The sequence below is a fragment of the Mangifera indica genome, chromosome 5 (assembly GCF_011075055.1).
Source record: "Mangifera indica cultivar Alphonso chromosome 5, CATAS_Mindica_2.1, whole genome shotgun sequence".
Classification (NCBI taxonomy): domain Eukaryota; kingdom Viridiplantae; phylum Streptophyta; class Magnoliopsida; order Sapindales; family Anacardiaceae; genus Mangifera; species Mangifera indica.
Window position 1 is genome coordinate 3,086,706 of NC_058141.1, and position 24,998 is coordinate 3,111,703.

Genomic DNA, 24,998 nt, shown 5'->3' on the forward strand with positions numbered 1-24,998 from the left:
CACAATAAATTGCTTATTAACCTAATGTAGAAACTTCTTGGTGGTTGCCGGTTGGCGCACAAGAATAATTTGTAGCGATTTTCTATATAAATAACAATTAAATATTACAGGGAATAAGAATCCCCTAAAAACAAAAATGATTAAAATTGAGTTCCAAAATTAAATAATATTAAGGATGGATTGGAATTAAGTTAACTCAAGTTTAAATTTATGTTTGGCTTGAATTAATCAAACTCAAAGTAGTTCAGCTCTTGTTCAAGAATTTGTTGAAGATTTTTCAGTGAAACTCTTATTTTCCAACAATTATTTTCTTCTCATTTTTTATCAACTTATCATCTACTCTAATATCACTTCGAATCGGCTCAAGCTTAAACTTGAGCTAACCAATTTGAATTCAAGTTTTAGAGCTAACTCTTATTTGAGCTCAGTTTAACTAGAAATCACCTTTAGATTATATTTGAGGAAAATCTACAAAGATTTACATTAATTAACCAATTACCAATGTTAATCATATTTTCAATATGCTTATATACATGTAATAAATTAAGTATTAATTTCTTTCTCTTTACTGCTGGTCATAACCAGTGAGCCATTTTATTCCAGCTGGGCATGCCCTATCGCATGTCATATTTGACAACGATTACATTAGGCCAAAAGACTTGTTCCCACCCAAGGTTTAGTCTATTTCTTACTCACACTTGTAGGGTTTCAAAAACCCAAATACCCTCCCGTCATACAACCTTCATTAAAATATTCAATTATATGTAAAGATAAAATTGTTATTTTAATAGTAATTTTAAAATAAATAAAATTATATCTCATTTTTCTCTCCAAATTTTGAAAACTAACACTTCACCCCTACCTAAAAAGTTTAAAAAGTTGTCTTTTTCCTCTACTAGGGTTTATTTTTCTATCTTCCATCTTTTCAACCACCTTATCCATTTTTAGTCAATGGCCCATGCCCAATCTCTCTCCCACCTGGTGATCTCTCTCTTTATCCTATCATCTGTCAAAAACAGAAAGCTAATAGGACAAATCGTCTGTCAAAAATGAAGAAGACAAATTGTCTATCAACTCTTCGTTTTCAACGGACAAGTCGCCCATCTCCATCAACGCTTCATGAAGATGTGTTGGCATTCTAGTTGTCTTCTCGTTAGCTCTTTGTTATTGTCAACTAACATCAACGAATGGAAGGCCCAGTTCGATGAATGAGATGCATGTGGGAATCGCATTCGATAAACGAGATTTGGTGGATTCAATCGATTCCACTAGGTCGTCTGTCATTGGGTGAAAAGGCAGATAGAGAGGTCATCAAGAAAGAAGCTTATTGATAGAGAAGGCGACCGGAGGGGAGAAGTTGGTTAGAAATTGTAAGAGGAAAAAAACCTTAGGAGAAAAAAGTCATTTTTCAAAACTGAAAAAATTTAGATATTGGTGAAATTGTTAGTTTTTAAAATATAAGGGGAAATGAGATAAAATTATATATTTTTTAATATTACTACTAAAATGATAGTTTACCCTTATATATAATTGAAAATTAACAGAAGTTGAATGATAAATACGTATTTGGGTTTTTGAAATCTCGCAGATGTAAGTTTGAAAATGAATTAAACCTTTGGTGGGAACAAGTCTTTTGGCCATTACATTATTATATCATAAAATAATCATCTTTCGAAGGAACCAAAATTCAATTACAATATTTCCGTAAGTACTTAATTGAAAATTGCAATGTATACCTTAAATATATTCACAATGGTCAGAATTTAAGACCCACCAAATGTATGGTGCAGATTAAAGGAATCCAATTATATATTACAAGGGCAACCGGAAGAAGATAAAAATAACAACCAAATTATATATACCTAGTTTTGAATATTCAATTAAATACTCAGATGATACATCATTATGTGATTTTAAATTAAAAATAAAATAAACATAATCATTTTATGGTACATCGTGTAAGTACTTAATTATATATTTAAAACTAGATACACATAATATTGTTCTAAAAATAAAGTAATCTTGTTATAGCTTTTTCTGTTGTATACGAATTCATCGCAGTGTCTCATGCGCCGATCTAAAATTCAGATTTCAAATTTTGTTATTATCAAGAGAAAAGTAATCTTGTTATAAGTTTTAGCATTTCATGTTGGAATATATAAGTCACACATTGGAAGAAAAGGAAAATGAAATGGTAACATATTTGGTGTCCAAATTAAATTGGCTTTTAAGTCATTTTAACAATTTATAAAGACCTAATGGCTGTTTATCCAAAACCTGTTTGAACATGGTAGACTGGTCTAAAAGACCCTAGTCTGCATGAGTTAACCAAGAAGAGATAAACATTTTTTCCGGGTTAAGTCAAGAAAAATCAAACCCAAATTTAAATGATCCACTCCATAATGAGGTTTATAAACTTTTATACACTCACAAAATCTGCGTGTAAGGGATGCAATGATTAAAATATCATTTTACTCAAATTATACTTTAGATATATATCTGATTTAGTCGGCATCTTACATAGTCAAAATTTTAATATGCATATAAAGTGTGTACACATACAGATTTGAGTCTAACCAAGCTTAAGTTTAAGTAAACTTGAATTTGACTCAATTTGAAAAAGTCAAACTCAAACTCCTTTTAAACTACTTTGAGAACAACCGAAACTGAGTTTGTTTGTAATGTCAAGCCAAACTTGATTTGGCATTGTAGCTAAACCAAAATTGATCGAAAGGACAATGTTTTAGCCAATTTAAATCAAACTTTTTCAAGCTTGTAAACTTGGCTAGCCAAACACTTCCAAATTCAAATTCAAACTCAACAATATAAAGCTTTTAGGCTCAAGATCAAACTTGCATAAACTGAACTCATTTTAAGCTTGTTCGAATAGAGTTGGCAAACAAGCTCAAGTCAGCCTCAACTCAAATCCAACCTTATATGTGTGTTAAAAATTAATTAATCTCCCCCTACCAACTCTTTCCAAGTAGTAATAAGCCAAACTAGCTGAAACTCACATGGGATATAAGAAATATTGCATGAAGCACCCCACTCCTTGAGAAATTATTCTGTCTCTTTACTCTTTATCTTCCAAAATATAAAATTTTAGTAAGACTTATTACAAGAAATTAAAAGAATTATAATGGAGAAGTTGAACGATCGATCATCATTAACTTCAGTTAATTTTCTTAAGAAAGCAACTCTCTGATCCATGTGTTTGATATTACAAACTCTTATCTTGAATATCTTGTCTTTTGTTCAAATTCGTTGTTGTCGAACCTAAAGGGTAGCTTAAGTGGTAAACATAGAAGATTCCCAAGCAACAAAGCATGGGGCAACATATCTAAATCAACATCTTGATTTATCTAATACAGTGATTATGAATTCAATTACTACACATGGGGTTTTATCTACTTGCATTAGTCTATTCAGTCCTAAAAAAGCAATCTGACTCAAGTAAAAATTCTTTGTTAACAAAAAAAAAATTTGTTGTTGCCAAGTTGTTAATGTGTTACCAAATTTCACACTTTTTAGGAGGAATCATATTTGACGGAGTCCAATCACTAAGGCGGCGAATTTTAGGGACACCAACTCAATAATTCACAATCAAAACCTCTCACTTTAATGTAAACATATCAAAATTTCATTTTCTATTTTAGAGTTTTCTTTGCTCTTTTTTAATTAATCTTGGTGGATTGGAGAGGTTAAGAGGCAATTATTAAAGAATTAATCAAATAAAACGGAAATGGTTGGAGGTAATGAAAATCATTGATCCTGTGTTGTGGGGAGGCAAGATGACAAATTTGAATAGAAAATTAATTATAAAAACTCTATTAATCGCGTTGGGCACGTGGGAAATTTCTCAATTAACACCATTGATTAAAATTAAATAATAATGAAAAAAATTGTTAGAGCTATTTATGGTTGGACTCGTTTGTAACCCTATTCTTCACATGTGCTTCACGAAAGAGTTTAATATTTTAATAAATTAAAATTAAAATTTTATTCTTTTACGAAATATTCGAAAATAGTTGACTGAGAAAAAAGAATAGTGATAAAGTGCCCTAAATGTGATGACAAATTAAGTAGGAAGAAGATGGGTTCACACACAAATTTGTCTATGTTTCTTTTTTTTTTTTGTTTTTTCATTATATTCAATTTCCAAATTTTTGTTTAATCCTTGTCTTAATGATGTAAGCTTAGTTATTATTTAACTACGTACCTCATTCCGGTATTATTCTTAATTAATCTAATAAATACCTATATTATTATTTATACTTATATTATTATTTATATCATAGTTTTAAAAATCGAATCATACAAATACCTACTAGTAAAAATGGTTTCAGATAACTATATTTAAAGTTAACCCAAATTGGATAAAACTGAATCTAATAGTTTGAATAGGTAAACTGGTTAAAAAACTAAATTTAACTCAATCAATATAAAAAAATCATTATTTATTAATTTTAAACAAATATATTATAAAACTAAGTTTATTTTAATAATAAATAAATGAATTCAAATTATTTATTTAATGATAAATTATATAAATTTGTTTTAAATATTACTTTTAAATCATTAATCGGTCTGATAACAGATTAATTACTGGGTTAATGGTTTTCAGTTCGATTCCAAAAATATTGTTCATATCATTTTCATAATCTCATTTTACTACTTATTCATGTAAATTAAAATCAGTAACTAATCATGAATTATTATGATACCTACTTCTTTATTGATTTCTTGAAAACATGATTTTTAATGATGAAAATAACGTTCATCTGCGACTTCCAGAATAACTAGAATTGTTAATGTCAATGAATAATGATTGATGCTGCAAAAATATTGGCTTTAAAATTTTTTTTTCAAAAAAAAGTATACAATCTAGAACAATTTAGAGCTAGATTTTTTTTTTTTTTTGGGCTAAGTAAATGTGTATTAAAAAAAAGGGGCAAGACGAAACCAAAACAATCAAAGCTCAACCGACGAAAAAAGGGGGCCGCAGGACAAGTAGACCCAAGTTACAAAAGGATATTGAATTTTTTAGCCCATTTTGGGCCATGTATATATTTATATCATATTTTTTACACTCTAAATATTTTTATTATTTTATATGTTAGAATACCTAAATTATCTTTATCTTCAAACTTGAAAAACCAAACAAAGACAATGTTATTATCTCTTTCTTTGTATACGAGAGAATATGTATAGATATTTAGTATTAACATTTGAAACAAGATTTATATATATGTGTTAGATAAGATCAATTGAATTTAAAATTTTTGAGTTTAAATTCTTTAGATTAAAAGTGTGGTTGGTGTTAATCTCTATTGAAGCAACACACGAAAAGATAATCTGATAACCCACCCATGAAAAGCATGCACTAAAGGCCTTAGCGTTAAATATGCAAAGAATACTTTTCTCTTTTATATATCATATAATGTGTGTGTGTGTGTGTATAAAAAATATCCCAAGAAGCAAAGCAAATTTTACAGAGAATATTTGTGCAAGAAATATTGCAAAGAAGCATAGAATATTACAAGAAATACTTTCAAATAATGCTTGTTTGCTTCTTTCACGTGAATGTACAAACCTTTGCAATAGTCCTTGCTTGCTTTCTCAAAGATCATATTATATATAGCATAGATATATAACATATAAGAGTTAACATATATAGCATAGATTTTCATATTGTTTTCCTGTGCACGAAGAAAATTTAGTAAGCAATTGGCCAACGATGAAACTTGTTGGATTAACAACAGTGACATAACGGCAGGACGACAAGTGAGTTAACAAATATAGTATAAAATGGAAGCATAATTGTGTCGTACCAAATTTAATTCAATCTGAATTCAATTAAGTAATTGAATATAAATTACCAATACTAATTAAATTTAATTCGATCTAAATTTAATTTAGTAATTCAATATAAATTATCAGTTAAGTAAATATAAATCTCGATTCGATCTAAATCAAGATTAGCTAATTAAGTAAATGTAAATCTAATTAAGTTAATTAGCAATTGTCGCAATGAGAACAGGTAGGTGGCGCCAATGGTTGGCCGGAATGCCATTGGCGTTCCGCCAATGGTCGGCATTTTCACCAACCATGGGTGCTGCAACCTTTTTGGTGCTAGGTTTTATTCGTTTTTTTCCAAATGTTACTCGTGAAAAAAAAATTCATTTTAATAACGATAATCCAATTTTCAGGTTTGATTCCAATTTTGCATGTCACCTATCCATTTTTTTTTTTAAATATTACTCATGAAAAAATTCATTTTAATAATGATAAGTCCAATTATTTTTAATTCCAATGTTACCACATTAGTTGATATCAACCATATTAATAATGATAATCTAGTTTGTTTGATTAATCTTTGATTAAAAATTATTGTCATTCATTAATGTATTAAATGAATTAATATATTTTTCAGGCATTTGCAATTAACTACTAGGGCTGGATTCGAGCCGAGCCGAGCTTAGCTCGGGCTGGATTCGAGCCGAGCCGAGCTTAGCTCGGGCTCGGCTCAGTTTATTTATGGGCGGCTCAAGTTCGGCTCGAGCTCAACTCGAGCTTGACCCGACTCTACTCGAGTTCGGCTCGACTCGTTTTTCATTATCAAAACGACATCATTTTTAATATATATAGATCAAAACAACGTCGTTTTATATAAAAAAAAATTTTAAAAAAATCTACCAAGCCAACCCGAGCCAGCTCGAGCTCGATCAAGCCGAGCAGAGCCCGGCTCTTTTCGGGCTCGAACCGAGCCCAGCCGAGCTCGAGCTCGAGCTAGCTCGGCTCGAGTCCAGCCCTATTAACTACCAAGAGGGGCATACAGATTCCATAATGCATACAAATTTTGAGTGCACATGTTGCTTCGAACAAAGATAAACATTGTGACCATAATCAAGAACAAACTTACGCTTACTTAGAAAGCTATTTTTTGGATAACCTGTTTCGGACATATGTTAAGATCCCAAGTACAAGGTATGGGACTTGGATCCCATATTAGAAAGTATGGACAACTAATGTGGGGTTTATATGGCCTTGGGCTCTCTCATCTCAATAGCTAACTTTTGAGGTGTGGTTCTCATAAGGTTCGTATCATTTGGTATCAGAGCCATCACCATGTCTCCCAGTCACAATCGTGCGGCGCAGGTGGTGACGTCGACATTGCAGTGTTAGCCTAGGGCTAGCAGGGAGCTAGCGCACAGCTAGCTCGCGTGGGCGCCGGGGCTGCGAAACGTGGTGGTATGTTAAGATCCCAAGTGCAAGGTATAGGACTTGGATCCCACATTAGAAAGTATGGACAACTAATGTGGGGTTTATATGGCCTTGGGCTCTCCCATCTTAATAGCTAGCTTTTGAGGTGTGGTTCTCCTAAGGTTCGTATCATTTGGCAAAGCCACGGTTTAATATTATTTTTATGCATGCTATGTTACTTAATTTGATTAGCCGCGAGAACCTAAACAAAGAAATGTGGTTCAGATTAAATGTTCTTGAGTTCTGATTCAGCCTTGTTGAGTTTGCGCTAGTCACTAGTCTGATTTTTGGGGAGGAAATAGAGGTGTCCAACAATGTTGATTACATAGAGACACCTCAATTGAGAGAGGAATACTTCCAAGGCATTCACATGTTGTTATCCTATAAGGAGATCGAGCCTGCAAGACACTCAATTCATAAGACTTCGTATAATGGTGTATCATATGACCGTCTTCAACAGATCTTAATAAATCATGAAAGAGTTAATAGCTCTTAGATGCAGCAGTAACTCAACCAACACACTATGATGATGCTCACCGAGTAGAACCAACATGTGTCAACAATTCATGGAGAGATACAAGGGCAAATATCGATACTTCATGGGGAGATATAGGTGACAATACATGTCCTCATCAAACCCCGAAAAATCATCATCATCATCATCATCCTCATTACTCTCTACTTCATAATCCTCATCCATGTCATTGTCATTATCATCATCACTATAATTCCCGCTAAACTCTTGGAAACTTTATGGATATTCCCACTTATTTGTTGGATGATTTTCCTTTTCTTCCTTATGAACATCTTTGGTTTATTGATTATCCCTTTCGTCAGTTGGATTCTTAGTAACATAGAGTTTTGTTAATCCACATAAACTTTTTGCTACAACCGTCCAAAACTCCACGTCATCATCATCTAAAATCTCTATTGGACCCACATCACTTGGGGAAAATACATGTACATTTGACTGACTTCGATCGAGTCTTAGACAAGATTTTATTCTCGCAATGAATCTTTCAAAATCAACACTTATGTCAATACACATCCCTCACGCATTCCTACCAATATATCTTATCACATTATCATCACCATTAATTCATTTCCCTCCATAGCGAATCTTAAATACAACTTTTTCCATCTTGACTTAAAATAAATCAAAAAACATAATAAAAACACATGTGTTTAGGCAAAGTTTATGTATTGTGAACAATATCCGTTGGTAAACAATATCGTTTGGTAAAAAATAGTAACTCCGAAATGAAGAAAATCATAGTTATCTCACACAAACAACTAATGCTTTGATACCAAACTGATGCGTACGACCATGCATAAGCAATAAATCCAAAAAGGGTGAGCTAGAAAATACTATGCACTCTAAATTGCACTACTTTACAATTTTTTCAAATTAGGCCCCAAATGCAATACCAATGCGGCCAAATTTCATACATACGTATTTATAACACATTAAACTATCATATTATCAAATGATATACAACTATTGATCGAGAGGCAAGACAATAAAAAATAGAGGAAAACAGCAGTGGCAATTCTATAATTTTTTATGCAACTCTCTGCCAAGACAAGGAAAATAATACCCACACTAAAAAGGCATCGAATTGGAACATAAGCATAACCAAGGTATAAAGGATAAAGGAATTGAGTGGATTAGAAGAAAACAAACAAACAAAATTCAAGGGGGCCCAAGCGGATTAGCGTTAATGTCAAGGGTTAGCGCTAATGTCGGCCTTAGCATTAATGTCTAGGGTTGGCATTATCTTTTTTTTTTAAACTTGAATTTTCGTATTTTTTAACCATCAATACAACATTATAACAATTTTAAACAATAAAAGCAACATGAAATCACAACATTAAACAATCTAACAACATGAAATCATAACAAAATTATATTTCACATGAAGTTATAAATATGAATCTCCTATACATTATTTAATTTTCAATTGTTCATCAAGAAAACACATAACATATGAGCTTGAATCAAGACTGACCTAAATGTGGGTGATTTTGCTATGAAATCTTTGCAACAAATGTTAAATCTCTAAATAAATTTAGCAATTTTTGTCTCTCTTTTCCTTGTATCTAAGTTGAATCCTTTATAATAGCTTTCTCATGGGTTTTCTTGTTTAATCACAGATGTCTTCTTTATTGAAGAACTTTTTTTTATGCCGTAGAGATTTCTTCCTTACTAGAAGACTGAGGAAAAAGAGAGAGATGGTATTCTCTCTTTCTGCATAAGTTATATCAACAAGAGTATTTTGGGGAAATGGATCACTATTGTGGTATTTTTGTTAAGTGAATGAGTTATGTGGTATATATGTATACATGGTTTAAAAAAAGGTTAAAAAATTCAATATCCCTAAAGGAAACCACTTGTTGATCTGAGAACAAACAATGATAAGACTCAAGAGAGGAACAAAAGAGACAAAAACAAATCAAAAATACAAAAAAACCATTTAAGTAGTACAAACTGTACAATCTATACAAGGCACTCGAAAGCTGGCGAGGAGAAAAACAAGCAATTTTGCTAGACTTGTTACATGAGAAACAATTTGGAACATCATCAAATTGAGCAAAAGCCCTAACATGCAGCACAAAGCAAAAGGAACCAAGAGTGTTCTTAGATTGCAACCAGGAAAATCTTTGCTTCCAATGAAAAACCCAAGTCACGCACAATATGTTTTCAAAAGAAAAGGCAAAAGAGAGGCCAGAGCTAAAGTTGTGAACTCAAGAGAGGCAAAAGGGGCTGGAATAAAGCTCTCTAACAATAACCAGAAAGAAGAGGAAATTATCCCACACAAAGAACAAAGCAACACCTGGAGAAAAAAAATAGACAATCATTGCAAGCACCTAAAACATATCTGGGCAACTAACACTGAGGATAATTTTATAGGCTACAACTAAAAAACAAAAACAGCAACATGACAGGGGACATACAGACAAGTAAAACTATAGCAGAAGGCAGAGACAAGGTTCTACTTATCCTAAACTATAGAACCAATGAAACCAAAATGGAAACAAAACATAGAACCATCAAAACTAGTAGTGCAATGAGGAGGTAGCAAATGCCAGAACTAGAGCAAGCTATCCAGAGAGATATCACAGGACAACAGAACTACACCAAAAGAATGCAGTAAGACACGAACAGACAAAGAAAGTAAGAAAGACTTCAGCAACTTCTATAATGAAAGAACCTTACAAAAACCAAACATGTTAGAATACAAAAGAGGGGAACTCATTGATTCCCTTGGTTATGGACATGGACAATTTTGACGATGTATTGGGGAAGACCCCATCTCAAAGCAATATTTCCAACTTCACTATTAAAGTTCATTTTTGTTAACTCGGCGCCTTTATCCCTCAGCATTCTCCTTACATTTTCTTTAACTCTCTTCTTAGGGAGAGTACCTCTAAAAAAGACTCTATTGTTCCTTTCCTTCCAAATAGCATAAATGGTGGCTCAAGACTTAACTTTCCCATAATGCATTTGAGATTATTTCTTCTCCAAGCCTCTACAATGACTTCAATGAAGCTCTCCCAAGCTTGATCACTATAGGCCATATTCTTAATCTTTAGGATTCCCTTCCAAATGAAGACATTATACTTATATTTGAAGAAGAGGTGGCTTATATCCTCCTCTCCATTGTTACATAGTAGAATTTGAAATGAGGCCATATCTCAAGAGTTTATCCTTCGTACTCAATCTCTTCCTAATAGCGAGCCAAAGAATGATGGCGTGATGAGGAATGAGCTTTTTGTTTGTGCCAAACCAAATGATATCAATTAATCTCTCTTTTCTTTGCCCTCAACTTGTTACAAGAGGACTTTAAAGAGAAGGTTCGTGAAGGGTTAGGAATCCAGCAAATGACATAAATACCATCTTTTGGTTTTTCCACCATCATAGCTTTAACCTCCCTCAAGTCCGGGGAGTTGACCAACAACCATCTTCACTCATTACCTTCAATAATATCTTTTACTTTCGCTACTTTACTCATGCTCGAGTTATTAATAATACCTTCTCCAAACCTCTCTTTCAGGGGCCCCATGGGATGCCACTTATCCATCTAAAGGGAAGTGTTTTCCACATTGCCATTAATATGCTAGATTTGATTTGGACTAGGTTCGAATACATTACAATATGAGATTGGCTCAAAAATTAAAAAGTCAATTCAAGATTGACGAGACTTGAATTCGATTTAAAAAAAAAATTACTTTTTATTCAAACTAAGATAATTTGAACTTAAATATTCGAATCCACTTAAACTTAGTTTATTTTATGAAAATGAGCTCACTTTGTGACTCAAACTCAATATTGAATCCAAACCTACTTCGGATGGAGATTCATTTTGGAAAACTTTGAAGTTCGAATATATTTTTATATCAATAATGAATTTCACCTAACATTTGGGAAATGAATTAGTAACATTTATTAATTTTCATCTACTCAAACGAAAATATTTCAAAAAAATTAATTATTGACCATGTTAATTTTTCAAATTTTGTAGTGAATTACTAAGCTAATTGATGTCAAAATCTATTTCATTATGATATGATACATATATTATACGATACAATACATATTACTGATATAAATCAATATACCTTTTTGATGAACTGACGACATGATAAGTGTGTATTTGAAAATTTTTATAATTTCAATGAGTATTTATGACAATTTTCGCAATAATAATATGGTAATTAGAATTTTTATTATTTCATTATTATTATTTTCTATAAAGATGCATTATACAATATAATATGATATACAATACATAATATAAAAAATTATATTTTTGATATATAATATAACACAAATCTAGTGATAAAAGTCACATCATTAGAGTTCTTGATGGAAATCCTTTTCTTAATCGTTTTCCATTCTGGCTCTTGGGTGATGATGTTGTCGAGTAGCAATGATCATCTTCTACTTTGCTTTCTTCTCTCCATTCATTTCCAACTAGATCTAAAACCTGTCGTATTAATTAATCTAGATTAATTAAGGAGATTAATTAAGTTACCCAAACAAATTAAACATAAATTATTAATGTGATTTTATAGAATTAAGTTCAAAAGGTTAGGGTTGTAAACAAAACATAATATTTTTTAAGATTTATTAAAATTTTAATATTTTTAAAAAGCTAACCAACGTTGTTTTAACCTGATAATGAAATATTAATAATTCGATATATATGGTAAGTTATAATGGCAGTCATTTGGACTTAGCATAGAAGAGAGACTGACCTTGCATTAAATGCTGTAGTAGAGTGAATTATGTTGCAATCCTCTGAGTCTGAATTAATTATTTGCTGACGATGATGATGATTCCTTCGTTTCAGGAACAGGACTTTGGTTTTATTTGTAGAAAATATATTTTCATAAAAATAGTGGCCAGTGTAAATAATTAATAGTCATGTTAAATTTGCATGTGAGAAGAATAGGTCAAAAACTTATTCCCACCCAAGGTTTCCTTTATCGATCTCACTACATTTATTTTAAAAAATTCAAACATCTACCTATAAATTGAAATTGTTAATGATTTCCTCAAAAAGTAATGGTAAATTAGATAGATTATATAATAATAAAATTCAAAAATTTAATATATACTATTATAATAAAAATCTCTCTATTTTCCAAAATTTAAAATTTTGCTTTATAATTTCTGATTCCCAATCAAAATCAAATCCCCGCAAACTTACCAAATCCAACGCCCTTCCCAATCCCCTTCCAATTTCTCTCCTCTTCCAAAGTAAATTAATACCCTCTTACTCCTGATTAAAACAAGCTTTCCATCTTACAATTTCTCTCTTTTTTCAAAGCAAATTAATCCCCCTCACTCCTGATTAGAACAAACTTCCCTTCCTCATCTCAGATCTACAAAAACTATCTCACAGCAATTATACATTCAATTTCATTCCACTCTTTTCACAAACAACAATGGTTTCCCTCTTATACAGAGGTCAAGCATGTGGAAATCGTAGACGGGAGGTAGTGGTGGATCTGAGAAGGGGAAAAGAGCTCCAGGTGGAGTGAACGGGGTGTAGGCGGGGGTGGGTAGTTGTGTGTGACTGATGTGACTGTTCATTCTTCAGAAGGTTTACTTCAAGTTTTTAGTAAGAGATTACTATTCTTCTGAAGGATTACTTCTAGTTTTCAAGAAGATAATTATGAATAAGTAATGACATATACTTAAGTATCCAAAGGGTCTCAAGGGTTTAAATATAATCCCTGAAGAGATAATAAAATTTAAGGATATATTATTTTTTATTTATAATCTTCATTTGAAGCTACAGGATGGTTATCAAATTAAATTTGATTAAATTTTCCATGTGTATATAGACAGATTTTATGGGTATATATACATGTCATAAAAGGGTAAATCAGTAATTTATCATTAAATTAACAGAAGTACTAATGCAATTGGATAACACCTAGATATTTGGATTTTTTTAAATTCATGTGTGAGAATTTGTTAATAGACTAAACCTTATATGGAAATAATCTTTTGGCCCGTAGATTATAATTATACGATATCAATACCAATAAAATGAAGTGTAGTTATGTAAATAATATGTTATTATATTTTAGATATTTTTAAATTAAGAATATCGAGGAGACAATGAATTTGGGTTGGTGGTTAGGAAACATGGGTGCACAAATTTTTTTCTCCAAGTTACAGGATACATTTGTTATAATAAATGTATAATGATGAGGAATAAATTAGAAAGAACTTAAAAGTATAAATAGGTTATTGGTTATTTTTTATTAAATTAAATAATAATACATGTACAAATAAATAATATTAATTTATTTATATAAATTGATGTGATAATATGTTATTGAATGACTTTAAAGTGAAAAAAAATATAAATAATCACATTATCTAACTACATGTTGACACATAAATTTGTATAAAAATATTAGTAAGATTTATTTGTACATATATAAACAAGAGATCTCATATTAAGTAAGCTTAAAAAACCCACAAACTCTTAAAGGAAAATAAGAACACAAAGAACAAAATAGAGATGAAAACTCTATTGAATGGCACTCAAATGAATACAATACTTAACAAGAGGAAAAGAGGAAAAAAAAGAAGAAAATTCACTAACAAAAATGAGTGACAGGTGGGAATCTAGCTTTTTGAGACATAAAGGGTGGACATTGTCATTTCAGAAAACCTTGGTTGGGGCATGGTCTTTTGGCCTTTTCCCGAATCAACATGAATGTTAGAACAGTTAAAGAGTTTGGTCATATCACGTTGATTGATCACATCCTTGTAGATGTAGATATGAATCTACATAGCAAAATGAAGTAACAAATTTTATTGTTCCTTTCTTGAATCCCAAGGTGAAACTTTATAATTAATTTAAAATCATCTAATTGTATGATGATACATATTAAATATATATTTATTTGTATGTTCAAAATAGTTATATATTTTTATTGCAATTATTTTTAGGGTTATTGAATTTTATGCTCTAAAATGGGTCCACATATACATTTATACCTCACTTTTTATACTCTAAACATTTTTACCACTTTGTCTTTATCTAAACTGTCTTTGTCTTTATCCTTATAAAGATTTATGTTTATGATTTCATATAAAATATAATTTATTATTGTTTAATATTGTGATTTCATGTTGTTATGTTATTTAATATTATGATTTCATGTTATTATATTATTTAATATTGTGATTTCATGATATTATATTGTTTAGTATTGTTATAATATAGTGGAAGTATTGATGGTTAAAACTTGGAATGAGTTGACAAAGATTTCGGTCTGGATATAAAAATACACGAAGAATAGGTTGACATTAATGTTAACTCGTTCTTCATGTATTTTTTTTATCCAGACCTGGATTTTCATTAGCTCATTCCCAATTTTAATCATTAATACTTCAGTTACATTATAACAATATTAAATAATATAACAATGTAAAATCACAATATTAAATAATAGTAAATTATATTTCACATGAAATCATAAATATGAATCTTTATAAGGTTGGAGATAAGGACAGTTCGGTATTTTAACATATAAAATAACAAAAATGTTTAAATTATAAAAAAGTGTAATATAAATGTATAGTAGACCTATTTTAGGGTAAAAAATGCAGTATCCCTTAATTTTACTGGTTTCAGTGGTGAGAGACCTTGACACGGTTGTGGCAGCAGGTGAGAAAGGGAAGACAGTGAGAGCAGAAAGAAGAGAGACAATCAATGCAAAAACAATCCAGCTTGTTGCTCTTCCTATTTGGCTGAACCGTGCACTTCCCAAAGAACATTGTGTTAACCATAACTGTCACCCATGGAAGTACAACGGTATAATTCTCCTGCATGCATATTCAACATGTCTTATAATACAAACAATAACCCAACCAGAAAGAAAGAAGAGAGATGAATAATATGAATGGTACATTTTTCGCTGCATGAAGGCGTCCAATTCCTACTGAACTCTTTTTCATTTTCTCCTACCGTAAAAGACGCAAAAATACCTTATGTCTCTTTCATCAATAGTATTTGGATATTAAACATAGGTATATATACAGTGGCTGCACCCTATCAAACCAATTAGAAGCTAACTTGACGGGTAAGACTTTTCCTCATACCATCCAACTTATTTCCTAGCCAATATGGGATACTCAACAATAAAAATATAAGAACTTCTTAGGATCACCATATGCAATAAGAATACGATGGGATTTTACCAAAAGGAGTAAGAGAGATAGAAGCCTCCCCTCATTTAGGCCTCCCAGGATGGGAGTTTACCGATGTTTGAGCTAAAATTACACAAACCGATACTTTGGATGAAATTGTTTCTAACCTTCAGTTTTAATACCACTCGTTAGAGCTTTGAAAAGTGTTAATGAGTTTCTTTCATCCCAAAAAGCTAGTTCAAGGGATAAGACTTTTCTCTGACCAACCAGCTTAATTCCCAACCAATATGGGATCCTCGACACGAGGATTATGAGATCCTCTTAGGATCACCACATATGATAAGGACTTGGTAATATAACCTTAGATTTTGAATGAAATAATAAACAATTGTATTTGTGCATCTATTTTTAATATATAATTTGAGTATATAAATAATATATCATTATGTGATTTATTGATTTTGAATTAAAGCTAAAGTAATATTCAATTATATTATAACATATTATCTATATACCTAAATTATATTTAAAAAAAAAAATACATAGCATTGCCCGTGTTTTTCAGTCTCATTCCACTTGAATTTCTTGTTTTCTTAATTATTAATATTTCTGATTGCTGTAGATGGTTACGTTATTTGCATGGCTTGAATTTTACACCTACCTCGCCAGCATACAATTTGAATTAATGCTCGTAATTTTTCCCTCTGAATGTCAAATTTATCTTATTCATTTTATTTTCTGTTTCCTTTAGATTGCTTAAGATAATCGTATTAAATTATTTTTCCCAGTTTTGAAAAATTCTAGACACCTTTAATAACTTCTCTAAAAGATACTTTTGAGGTTTTCATCTTTAAAAATGGAGTTCTTAGTTCTTCCAATTTAATAAACGAATTTAACTCATCTCTTGATTGAGTACCAGCATCTGGATAACTGTACTGGTTTTCCACCATCAACTTATTAATCTAGACTGCATATTAATGTAACTCTCTCAAGTTTTGGTCTTATAAATAATATATCTTTATAACATCAATGGCATGTGTTTATGAAACTTTTTGTTACTAGTTGATATACAGATTTAAAGTCTGGTGTTGGATAGATTACGGTGACAACAGTTAAGATCATTTAATTAATCCAAATATTAACTACAATGGGAGATAAAATAAACACAAAGTGAAGATTGAACACGAGTTACAAAGGAGATGTCCTGCATCAACCGTTACAAAGGAGATGTCTTGAAAATGACTTGATTTTGGACAAGCCATCTGAATAGAGTTGCTAAATTTTCATTTGTCTCCTCACCTAACTTAGAATGATGTTTGCCTAAATTTCAATATTAGATATCTCTTTTTTTTCTTTTTTTTTTCTCTCTCTCTTCTCTTCGCATCTCTCCTCTTTTCCTTTAAATATTCTTTTTATATTTATAGGATAGGATGAAGTGAAGGGGTTACAATCTTATCAATAATGTTTTAAAATTCAGAGTCATATAATAAAATTTCCAATCCATTACATTGTAATTAAAAGAATATTTGAGAGTTGAAAGATACACAAAGGATATCAATTGGTACACTGCGTCTTTGGACAAAGAAGGTCTATCTACAAGTCGAAATGGGAGTCGTTGGTTTTTTTGCCACAAATAAGAGTTTACCGTGTAGCAAGATATGTTTTTGTATAAGGCTAAAAGGGCCATTATTCATATATAATAAAATAATTAATTAATTTTGAGTATGTTAAGAACCTAGAAGATGAAAATTAGTAAGTACATCCAAAATGATAGATGTTTATGATTTGCTTGATCTATGGTTTTAAAGATCGGATTAGACCAATTAGTTAGACTGATTAAACTGTCACCTATCAATAAAACAAATTTCATTTTACTTGAAAATCGTTTTTAAAGTTAAAATAAATTGAACCGTTCAAACATAAAAAAATCTTTTTTTTAATTCATTATTGGGACTTGAACTCAAAAAACATATATACCATCAAACTACATCTATTTTAATATTGAAATAATTCAAATTATATATTTAATGATAATTTATATAAATTTATTTTTAACATTATTTTTAAACAGATATTGGTTAACCAATTTGATCATTTGTTGGACTAGACCACCCCTTTATCAGGCTGACACTAATTCGATTTCGAAAACATTGACTTAATCTATAAAGAATATATGAGATCCTCCTAAGATCACCACAAGCAAGAAAGTCTGGTACACTAAACCATACATTTTGAGTGAAACAATTAACTAGATAATATATCGAGGGAAACCAATCAATAGCAATCATCATCAGCTGATTTTCTATATATGGAAGAATAAGTGTTTTGATCAATAGAAAAGCTGCTAAAAATATCAGATTATAATATAATACTTAATGCAAATAGATGAAATTTTATTTTTGTTTTTCATTTTTATCATTTTTAAGAATTTTGATATTAAATGAGGCTTTCAGAAGGACGATTAGTAACCATCTTTACCAAGGAAAAAAAAATCCCTCTCCAAAAACCATTTTCATTTTCCAGAGAAGATTTGGATTCATTGGTAGATATTTGAATATTTCAGCTTCCTCTTGAGGAGTTCAATCGTTCGGTTGATTGGCTCGCACATTTCTTAGGAGTGGATTCAATGAATTGATTTTTGAACCAATTTGAATTTATTTAAATTAATGTATAATATTATCGTAGGGTTGTTGATAAGGTCGACAAATTACCAGTAGTGCAAACCGTATCATTGGCAAAATGAAAAATTTTCGAATAAATAAATCAGTTAATCTCAAGTCAAATTGCCAAATTAGAGCTCTAACTCAAAGTTGACTTATTCTAATCAACTTATGGATTTTAAATTAAATTGTCACGTTGGAGTTCTAACTTAAAATCGACTCATTCAAAGTAACTTGGATTGAATTCATCCTTAACATTTGTTCATCCATGAATGCCCCCAAATTATTCTACAACAGGCGAGGTCCTAAAAAAATTACCCAAAGGCCTATCCTCACCCAAAGTTTATTGTTTTCCCAAATTCCTACCCAGTACTTATTAAAAACCCAAAAACCATCCATGAAAGGTTAACTTTAATATTTTTTTGTTAGTCTATGACTAAAATGATTGCTTTACCCTTTTCCAATGAAATGCCAAAAAAAAAAACCCTTTAATTAAAATGACCACTTTACCTTTTTCTAACAAAATGACTAAAATATCCTCCAATTTAAATGACCAACTTGGTGTATTAATTAAGTAATTCAATATAAATTATAATAATTAATATTAATAACAAGAAGTGTTGGAAACAATTTAACATTCCAAAACATAACATTCTGCGAATATTATAAATATAAATTTAGTGTACCTGACTTTGAGTTTGCAACAAAACCTATTCAAATACGACACGAGGTGTTGACATGAGGCATTTCTATGACCCTATTTGCTCATGTATTGCATTCCTTTTGGAAGACTTGATCTCTCTGTGTTTTTGGTTTTGTGTGTGGAGAAGAAGAAGAGAAAACTTCTTCTAGAAAAATATTGCGTTCATTGCACTTGAGGGAAGACAATTTTGGGCTTTAAATAAAAGTCCACCTGCCAATAACTTCTACACCAACTACCACTAACAATTAAAGTAAAACGGGTCGGATCGACTCGTCATGGGCGGATCCAAACCTAATATCTCCTACTCACACATGATGAAAGACCCGAACCAAAAACTTTCACAGAAATCTCATACAACAGTATTTTCATATTTGTAAATGTGTCGTACCACCTTGCAAGCAACTTACACTTGAGAGCTAAATATTATGCATCTGTTAGGAATAACATAGTCACTTTAACTTGAATAAAACAAAATAAAGTATTAAGCTCATAGTAACCAGACTTACTCGATAACACTAGCTTTCTTTAATCCCTCATTTATCATTGTGTTATTTTTCTATGTATCCATGATCAAGTTTATTCTTCCATATAAATGACATGATCGACTGGCCAATGAACACACATAATATATAAGTCTTCCTCTTCTATTTGAAATTCTCAATTTAAACTTAACTATTTTTCTAGTTATGTTCGATGGACTGAATCGTGTGTGACCATAGGTGTCAAACTAAGATAGCAACACTAAGAGTAAACATCGAATAATAGCAAAGAGTCAAAGAGTACTAACATAAGATAATCCTCATAAAGTCTCACATAGTAAAGGAGCAGAAATTCATCATCTCACTATTTTAACTAGTCATCTTACTTATGCACACATGGTATGAATCATGTGCTACATGGTATGAATCATATGCTACAGTGTGTATTTTCTCAAATGTCATTCACAATATTACACAAATCTTAGTTAAGTCGCTACACCAAGCGCCTAACCTTAGTTTTTAATCATCTTCACACTTGTAGGTATTTATCCATATTAAAAACTTATATTTGACATTCATAAGCTGTTTGGACGTGGGAAATCCAAATCAGTCATTTTCAAATATATCTATCCATGACCTTATCTTGATCAATCTTTAAAGGGACATTTTAATTTTGATAAATCTTTTCTTAAGAGATTTGTCTCTCATTAGCATGCTCTCTCAACATCACATTTCTTAAGAATAATGTCTCATCTTTGCATGCTCTCTCTACGTCAAAAGTGATTGCTCATATAAGTGAGTCAATCTCTAACATGTGTGACATTACAATCTTATTGAGCTAAAAACGATGTGTATGCAATGAAAAAACCCAAGAATTTTGGGACGCAAGTTCAAATATAACCTAAATTTGAATTCATGGTTTTCAATGTTATGTCACCTATACAATATATAAACTTAACAACTTACAAATTATAGTCTACGTAATCTAAGAGATTTAACATGTGCAAGATATACTTTTATTGAAACAATCTTGGTCAAAGGATCAATGACCATACAATACATAAAATTATATTATACGTTCATTTCTCTCTTAGAAATAAAGTTTCTTAAAATATTATGTTTAGTTTCGATATGTTTTGTTATTCTATAATACTTGGGATCGTTTATTTCAATAGATAACTATTGCTCTAATAATCTCATCTTGTTTACCCAGATTCACGAAGAATCTTCTTAACTAAACAGTTTCTTGTATAATCATTGAACAAGCTATATACTTGACCTTCATTATGGATAAAGCTATGCATCCTTGTTTCTTATCACTCTAATAAATGGGCCCTTCTGAAGTAAAAAAACATAGCCAGAATTTATTTTGTGTTGGTTTAAATTACTTCCCCAATTGGCATCTCAATAGCTAATTAAACGAAAATTCAATCCTTAATCACATAAACAATAATCCCAAAGCCTTTTAAATATATTAATATTTTATAGATAGCTTTTCAGTATTCTTTTCAATATTGACTTATATAGACTCACCAGCTTAACAACAAAAACAAATGTCTGGATATGTATGCACTATAGCATACATAATATATTTAATGACATCTGAATAGGTAACTATTAATATTTCTTTGTTTCCATCTTAAGTTTTGGGACATATCTCTTAGCTCAATAATTCTTCATTTGACACAAGAATATCAATAAGTTCATAGCTAACTATATTGGATTGTTCTAAAATATATTGAATATTATGCTCTTGTGATAACGTCAAAAGTATCTTTGAACAATTTCTCTAGATTTTAATTCATAATATGTAATCTGTTTTCCCACATCCTGTAGGTCAAAAGTATGGAAAACCATCCTATGATGCTCATCATTTACTTCAAATCATTTTTAGCTATCTACACATCATCACATATATTGATAGAATTACAAATTTGCTATCAGACTTCGCCACATAGGCATGGTAATCTTGATTAATCATTTTAAAGTTATAAGGTATTAACACTTATGAAATTTCAAGTATTAGTGTTTGGATGAAAATTTTAGGTCATTCAATGTTCTTAAAGCTTGCACACTCTGCACTTCAAACCTATAACAATGAGATCTATATCTCATTTCACGCTGACTTCTTTGTCGAGTTCTCTACTAAAAAAAGTTATTTTGACATTTATCTAGTGTAATCCTAAATTCAAATGTGTTACTACAACTAGAATTAAACATATTGAAGTAAATCTTACAAATGACAAAAACTTTATTCTTCACAATTTATACCTATTCATTGGGTATAGTTTTCGCTATAAAGCAAAATTATATATATTTATTGAGTTATCCACTTTACAATTGATTCGAGGAATCCACTTGTTCACAATGGATTTTCAACTCGACGGTGAGTCAACCATAACCTAGAATTGGTTTGTTTTCTACATATTTTATCTCTTCTTCCAATGCATCTCAACATTTTTCTTAGCAAAAGATGAGTTAATTTTTTTTATAATTTTAGGTTCTTCATCATCTTAGGGAATGGATACGAATCTCGTTTTTAATTTAGAACGTCACTATAGTACTTTTAGAGATTCTCTCCTATGCAATTGAGGATTAATGTTCCTATTATCTGAAATAGATTAAAGCTTAATTTCAATGTTTCCACTGGATTAAGATGGACGCTATTGAGGATCATTGCTTCCACTATCTGGAATAGGTTAGAGCTCAATTACATTTGCTTTCATTATCTAGAATAAGTATAAGTATTATCTCTTAGGACTCAATCAATGGGCACTAAGATGTACCTATCCTCATATTTCTCTCATGTCATTCAAATGAAATCTTTTATCAACATCATCCATATTAAAAAATGATATCTTTTATCAATATCATCCATATTAAGAAAAATATCTTTTATGAATGTAGTATCTCATAATACAATTTTAGTTAATCTTCCAATAAAATCCTCCCTAATAAACATATACCCTTTGGAATGTTCTACATATCTTATAAAGATACATTCCTTTCTTCTTAGTCCCAGGTTTTCAAATTCATAGAATAAGCTATAGGTAAACATCGCTAAACCACAAAGGTTGCAATAAATTAAATCAGGTTTTCTCTCTAATCATAACTCATAAGGAGTGGAAGCAACTAATTTAGTTGGCATTCAGTTAAGTACACAAGTAGTAATTAATGTCATATCATCAAAAAGTGACTTGATATTTTGCTTATGTCATCATTGATCTAACCAATTCCAATATAGTTCAATTACTCTCTTCCACTACACCAGTTTGTTGCGAAGTTCTTGGAATTAGTAGTTTTATTCTATTTCAATTTTATTACTCAATTCATCGAACTTTTTAGACAAATACTCAAGACTTCAGTCAGTTCTTAAAACTTTTATTTATTTTATCTAATTGATTATCAACCTCAATCATATGCAATGTCTAAAGCAGTCTACTGCTTATGACTCATTGGAGATCAAGTCATCAACACAAGTAATGAAATATGAGATATCTTTTCAAACTTTACATTCGTAAGTAGATAAATTGCAAAAGAAGTCAAACTCTTAAAGCTTTGTTAAATGGTTTTCTAGTAGTTTTTCCAACTGGGCAATGCACACACATGAGCAGTTCTATTTATATAAAAGTTCCTAATAAACTTTCATAGGCCAATTTATTCAACCTATCTTGGCCAATGTGCCCTAATCTAGCATGTTAAATATTTGCATTCATATCCATACATATAAGAAAAGCAAATAATGAAAAACTAACATTATCATAATGAAAGGTGACAAATATCATATAACCATTCAACTAACAAACCAAATCTATAGAAATACTTATTGATAAAGCACCTAGAGAAATTCAAATTATATCTTAGTTTAAAGAAGAACAAGTACTTTGACCAAGATTCATCGAATATTTATGGCATATTAGATTCTATACAAGTATAGGATTCGACCACCTCGTAAAACTCATTTGCTCGTGTCCATTCCTTTTACTACAACCCTTGTGTTTTTGTCTACATACATTCAATTCACTTTATTCAAAATTTGATAGAAATCTACTAAAGATCCTCTATCACGAGCTATTTGGTCGATGGCTTTTGAGTTCCTAATCCACATAGGATAATACTCAGTTAATATCATATTACTAGAAAATAAAGTTTCATCACTTTATGTAGAATGTGACAATATCATTTTCAGCTCTGTTCATTCACGGGTGAAATAACTTTCATTACTTCTATTGCAATAATTCATCTTGTTTTCATCTCTTCTTCCAATACTTTTGCCACTCTTCTCTTTCAATTCTTTGTTCTTGCTTTTTTAGCATTATACGACTTCCTTCCTCTATTTGGATTTAAGTCACTCACTTTTGAAACTTGACTTTGTAACATATGCATAAGTAGTAGGTCTATCTACCTTAAAGGCATTTGTCTTCTATTTCTATGTGGCAAGAACTACTAACAAAAGTACTTATATTTTTATTATGGGTCATATGTACCTTTATTAACTCCCACTTTTTGGGAAGAGATCGTTTTACTAAATGGACCTATTATTTATTTGTCAGGTTACGTCTAGCTAACTTCGGGTCCATTATCATATTTGACATTTAATCAAATTTAACAATCAACTATCTTCATTTAAGGACTACAATTTCTCCAAACTTTTTAATCAAAACCATACTTATGGCATATGCAGTTGAGCATAACTGGTACTCGTATACCAAAGCGTTATTCAGGGAATGAGTCAAGATATCACACGAAGTGAGTCTTGCTTTTTACATGCGTGATGTGCATCCATATCACATTTGTGTAAGGCATCATTTAGATATCTATCCCTCAGTCAGTCGTGACTTTATCTTAACCTGATCTACGGTTTCCAAAGCCTTTCGCTTATTTAGGATATTATGTAGTTTAAATGTCACAAGTTGGAATTATCTTTATTCAATATCATTCTTATTCAAATCAGCCATCATGTCCTAGGATGTTATAGTTAACTAGATCACAAAGACATATATTAGACATAACTCAATCAATACAACTAAATACATATCAATTGTCGTAATTATGCATTAAAATTTAAAATATCTCACATAAAACACAGAATCGAAAGTTTACTATGTTCCCAATCATCTTCCAGACACAAATGTTTAACATTTTAAAATTCAATCTAATTACATCAATATTAATTTTAGATGAGAATTTCACTAAATTCTACCAATATTAGA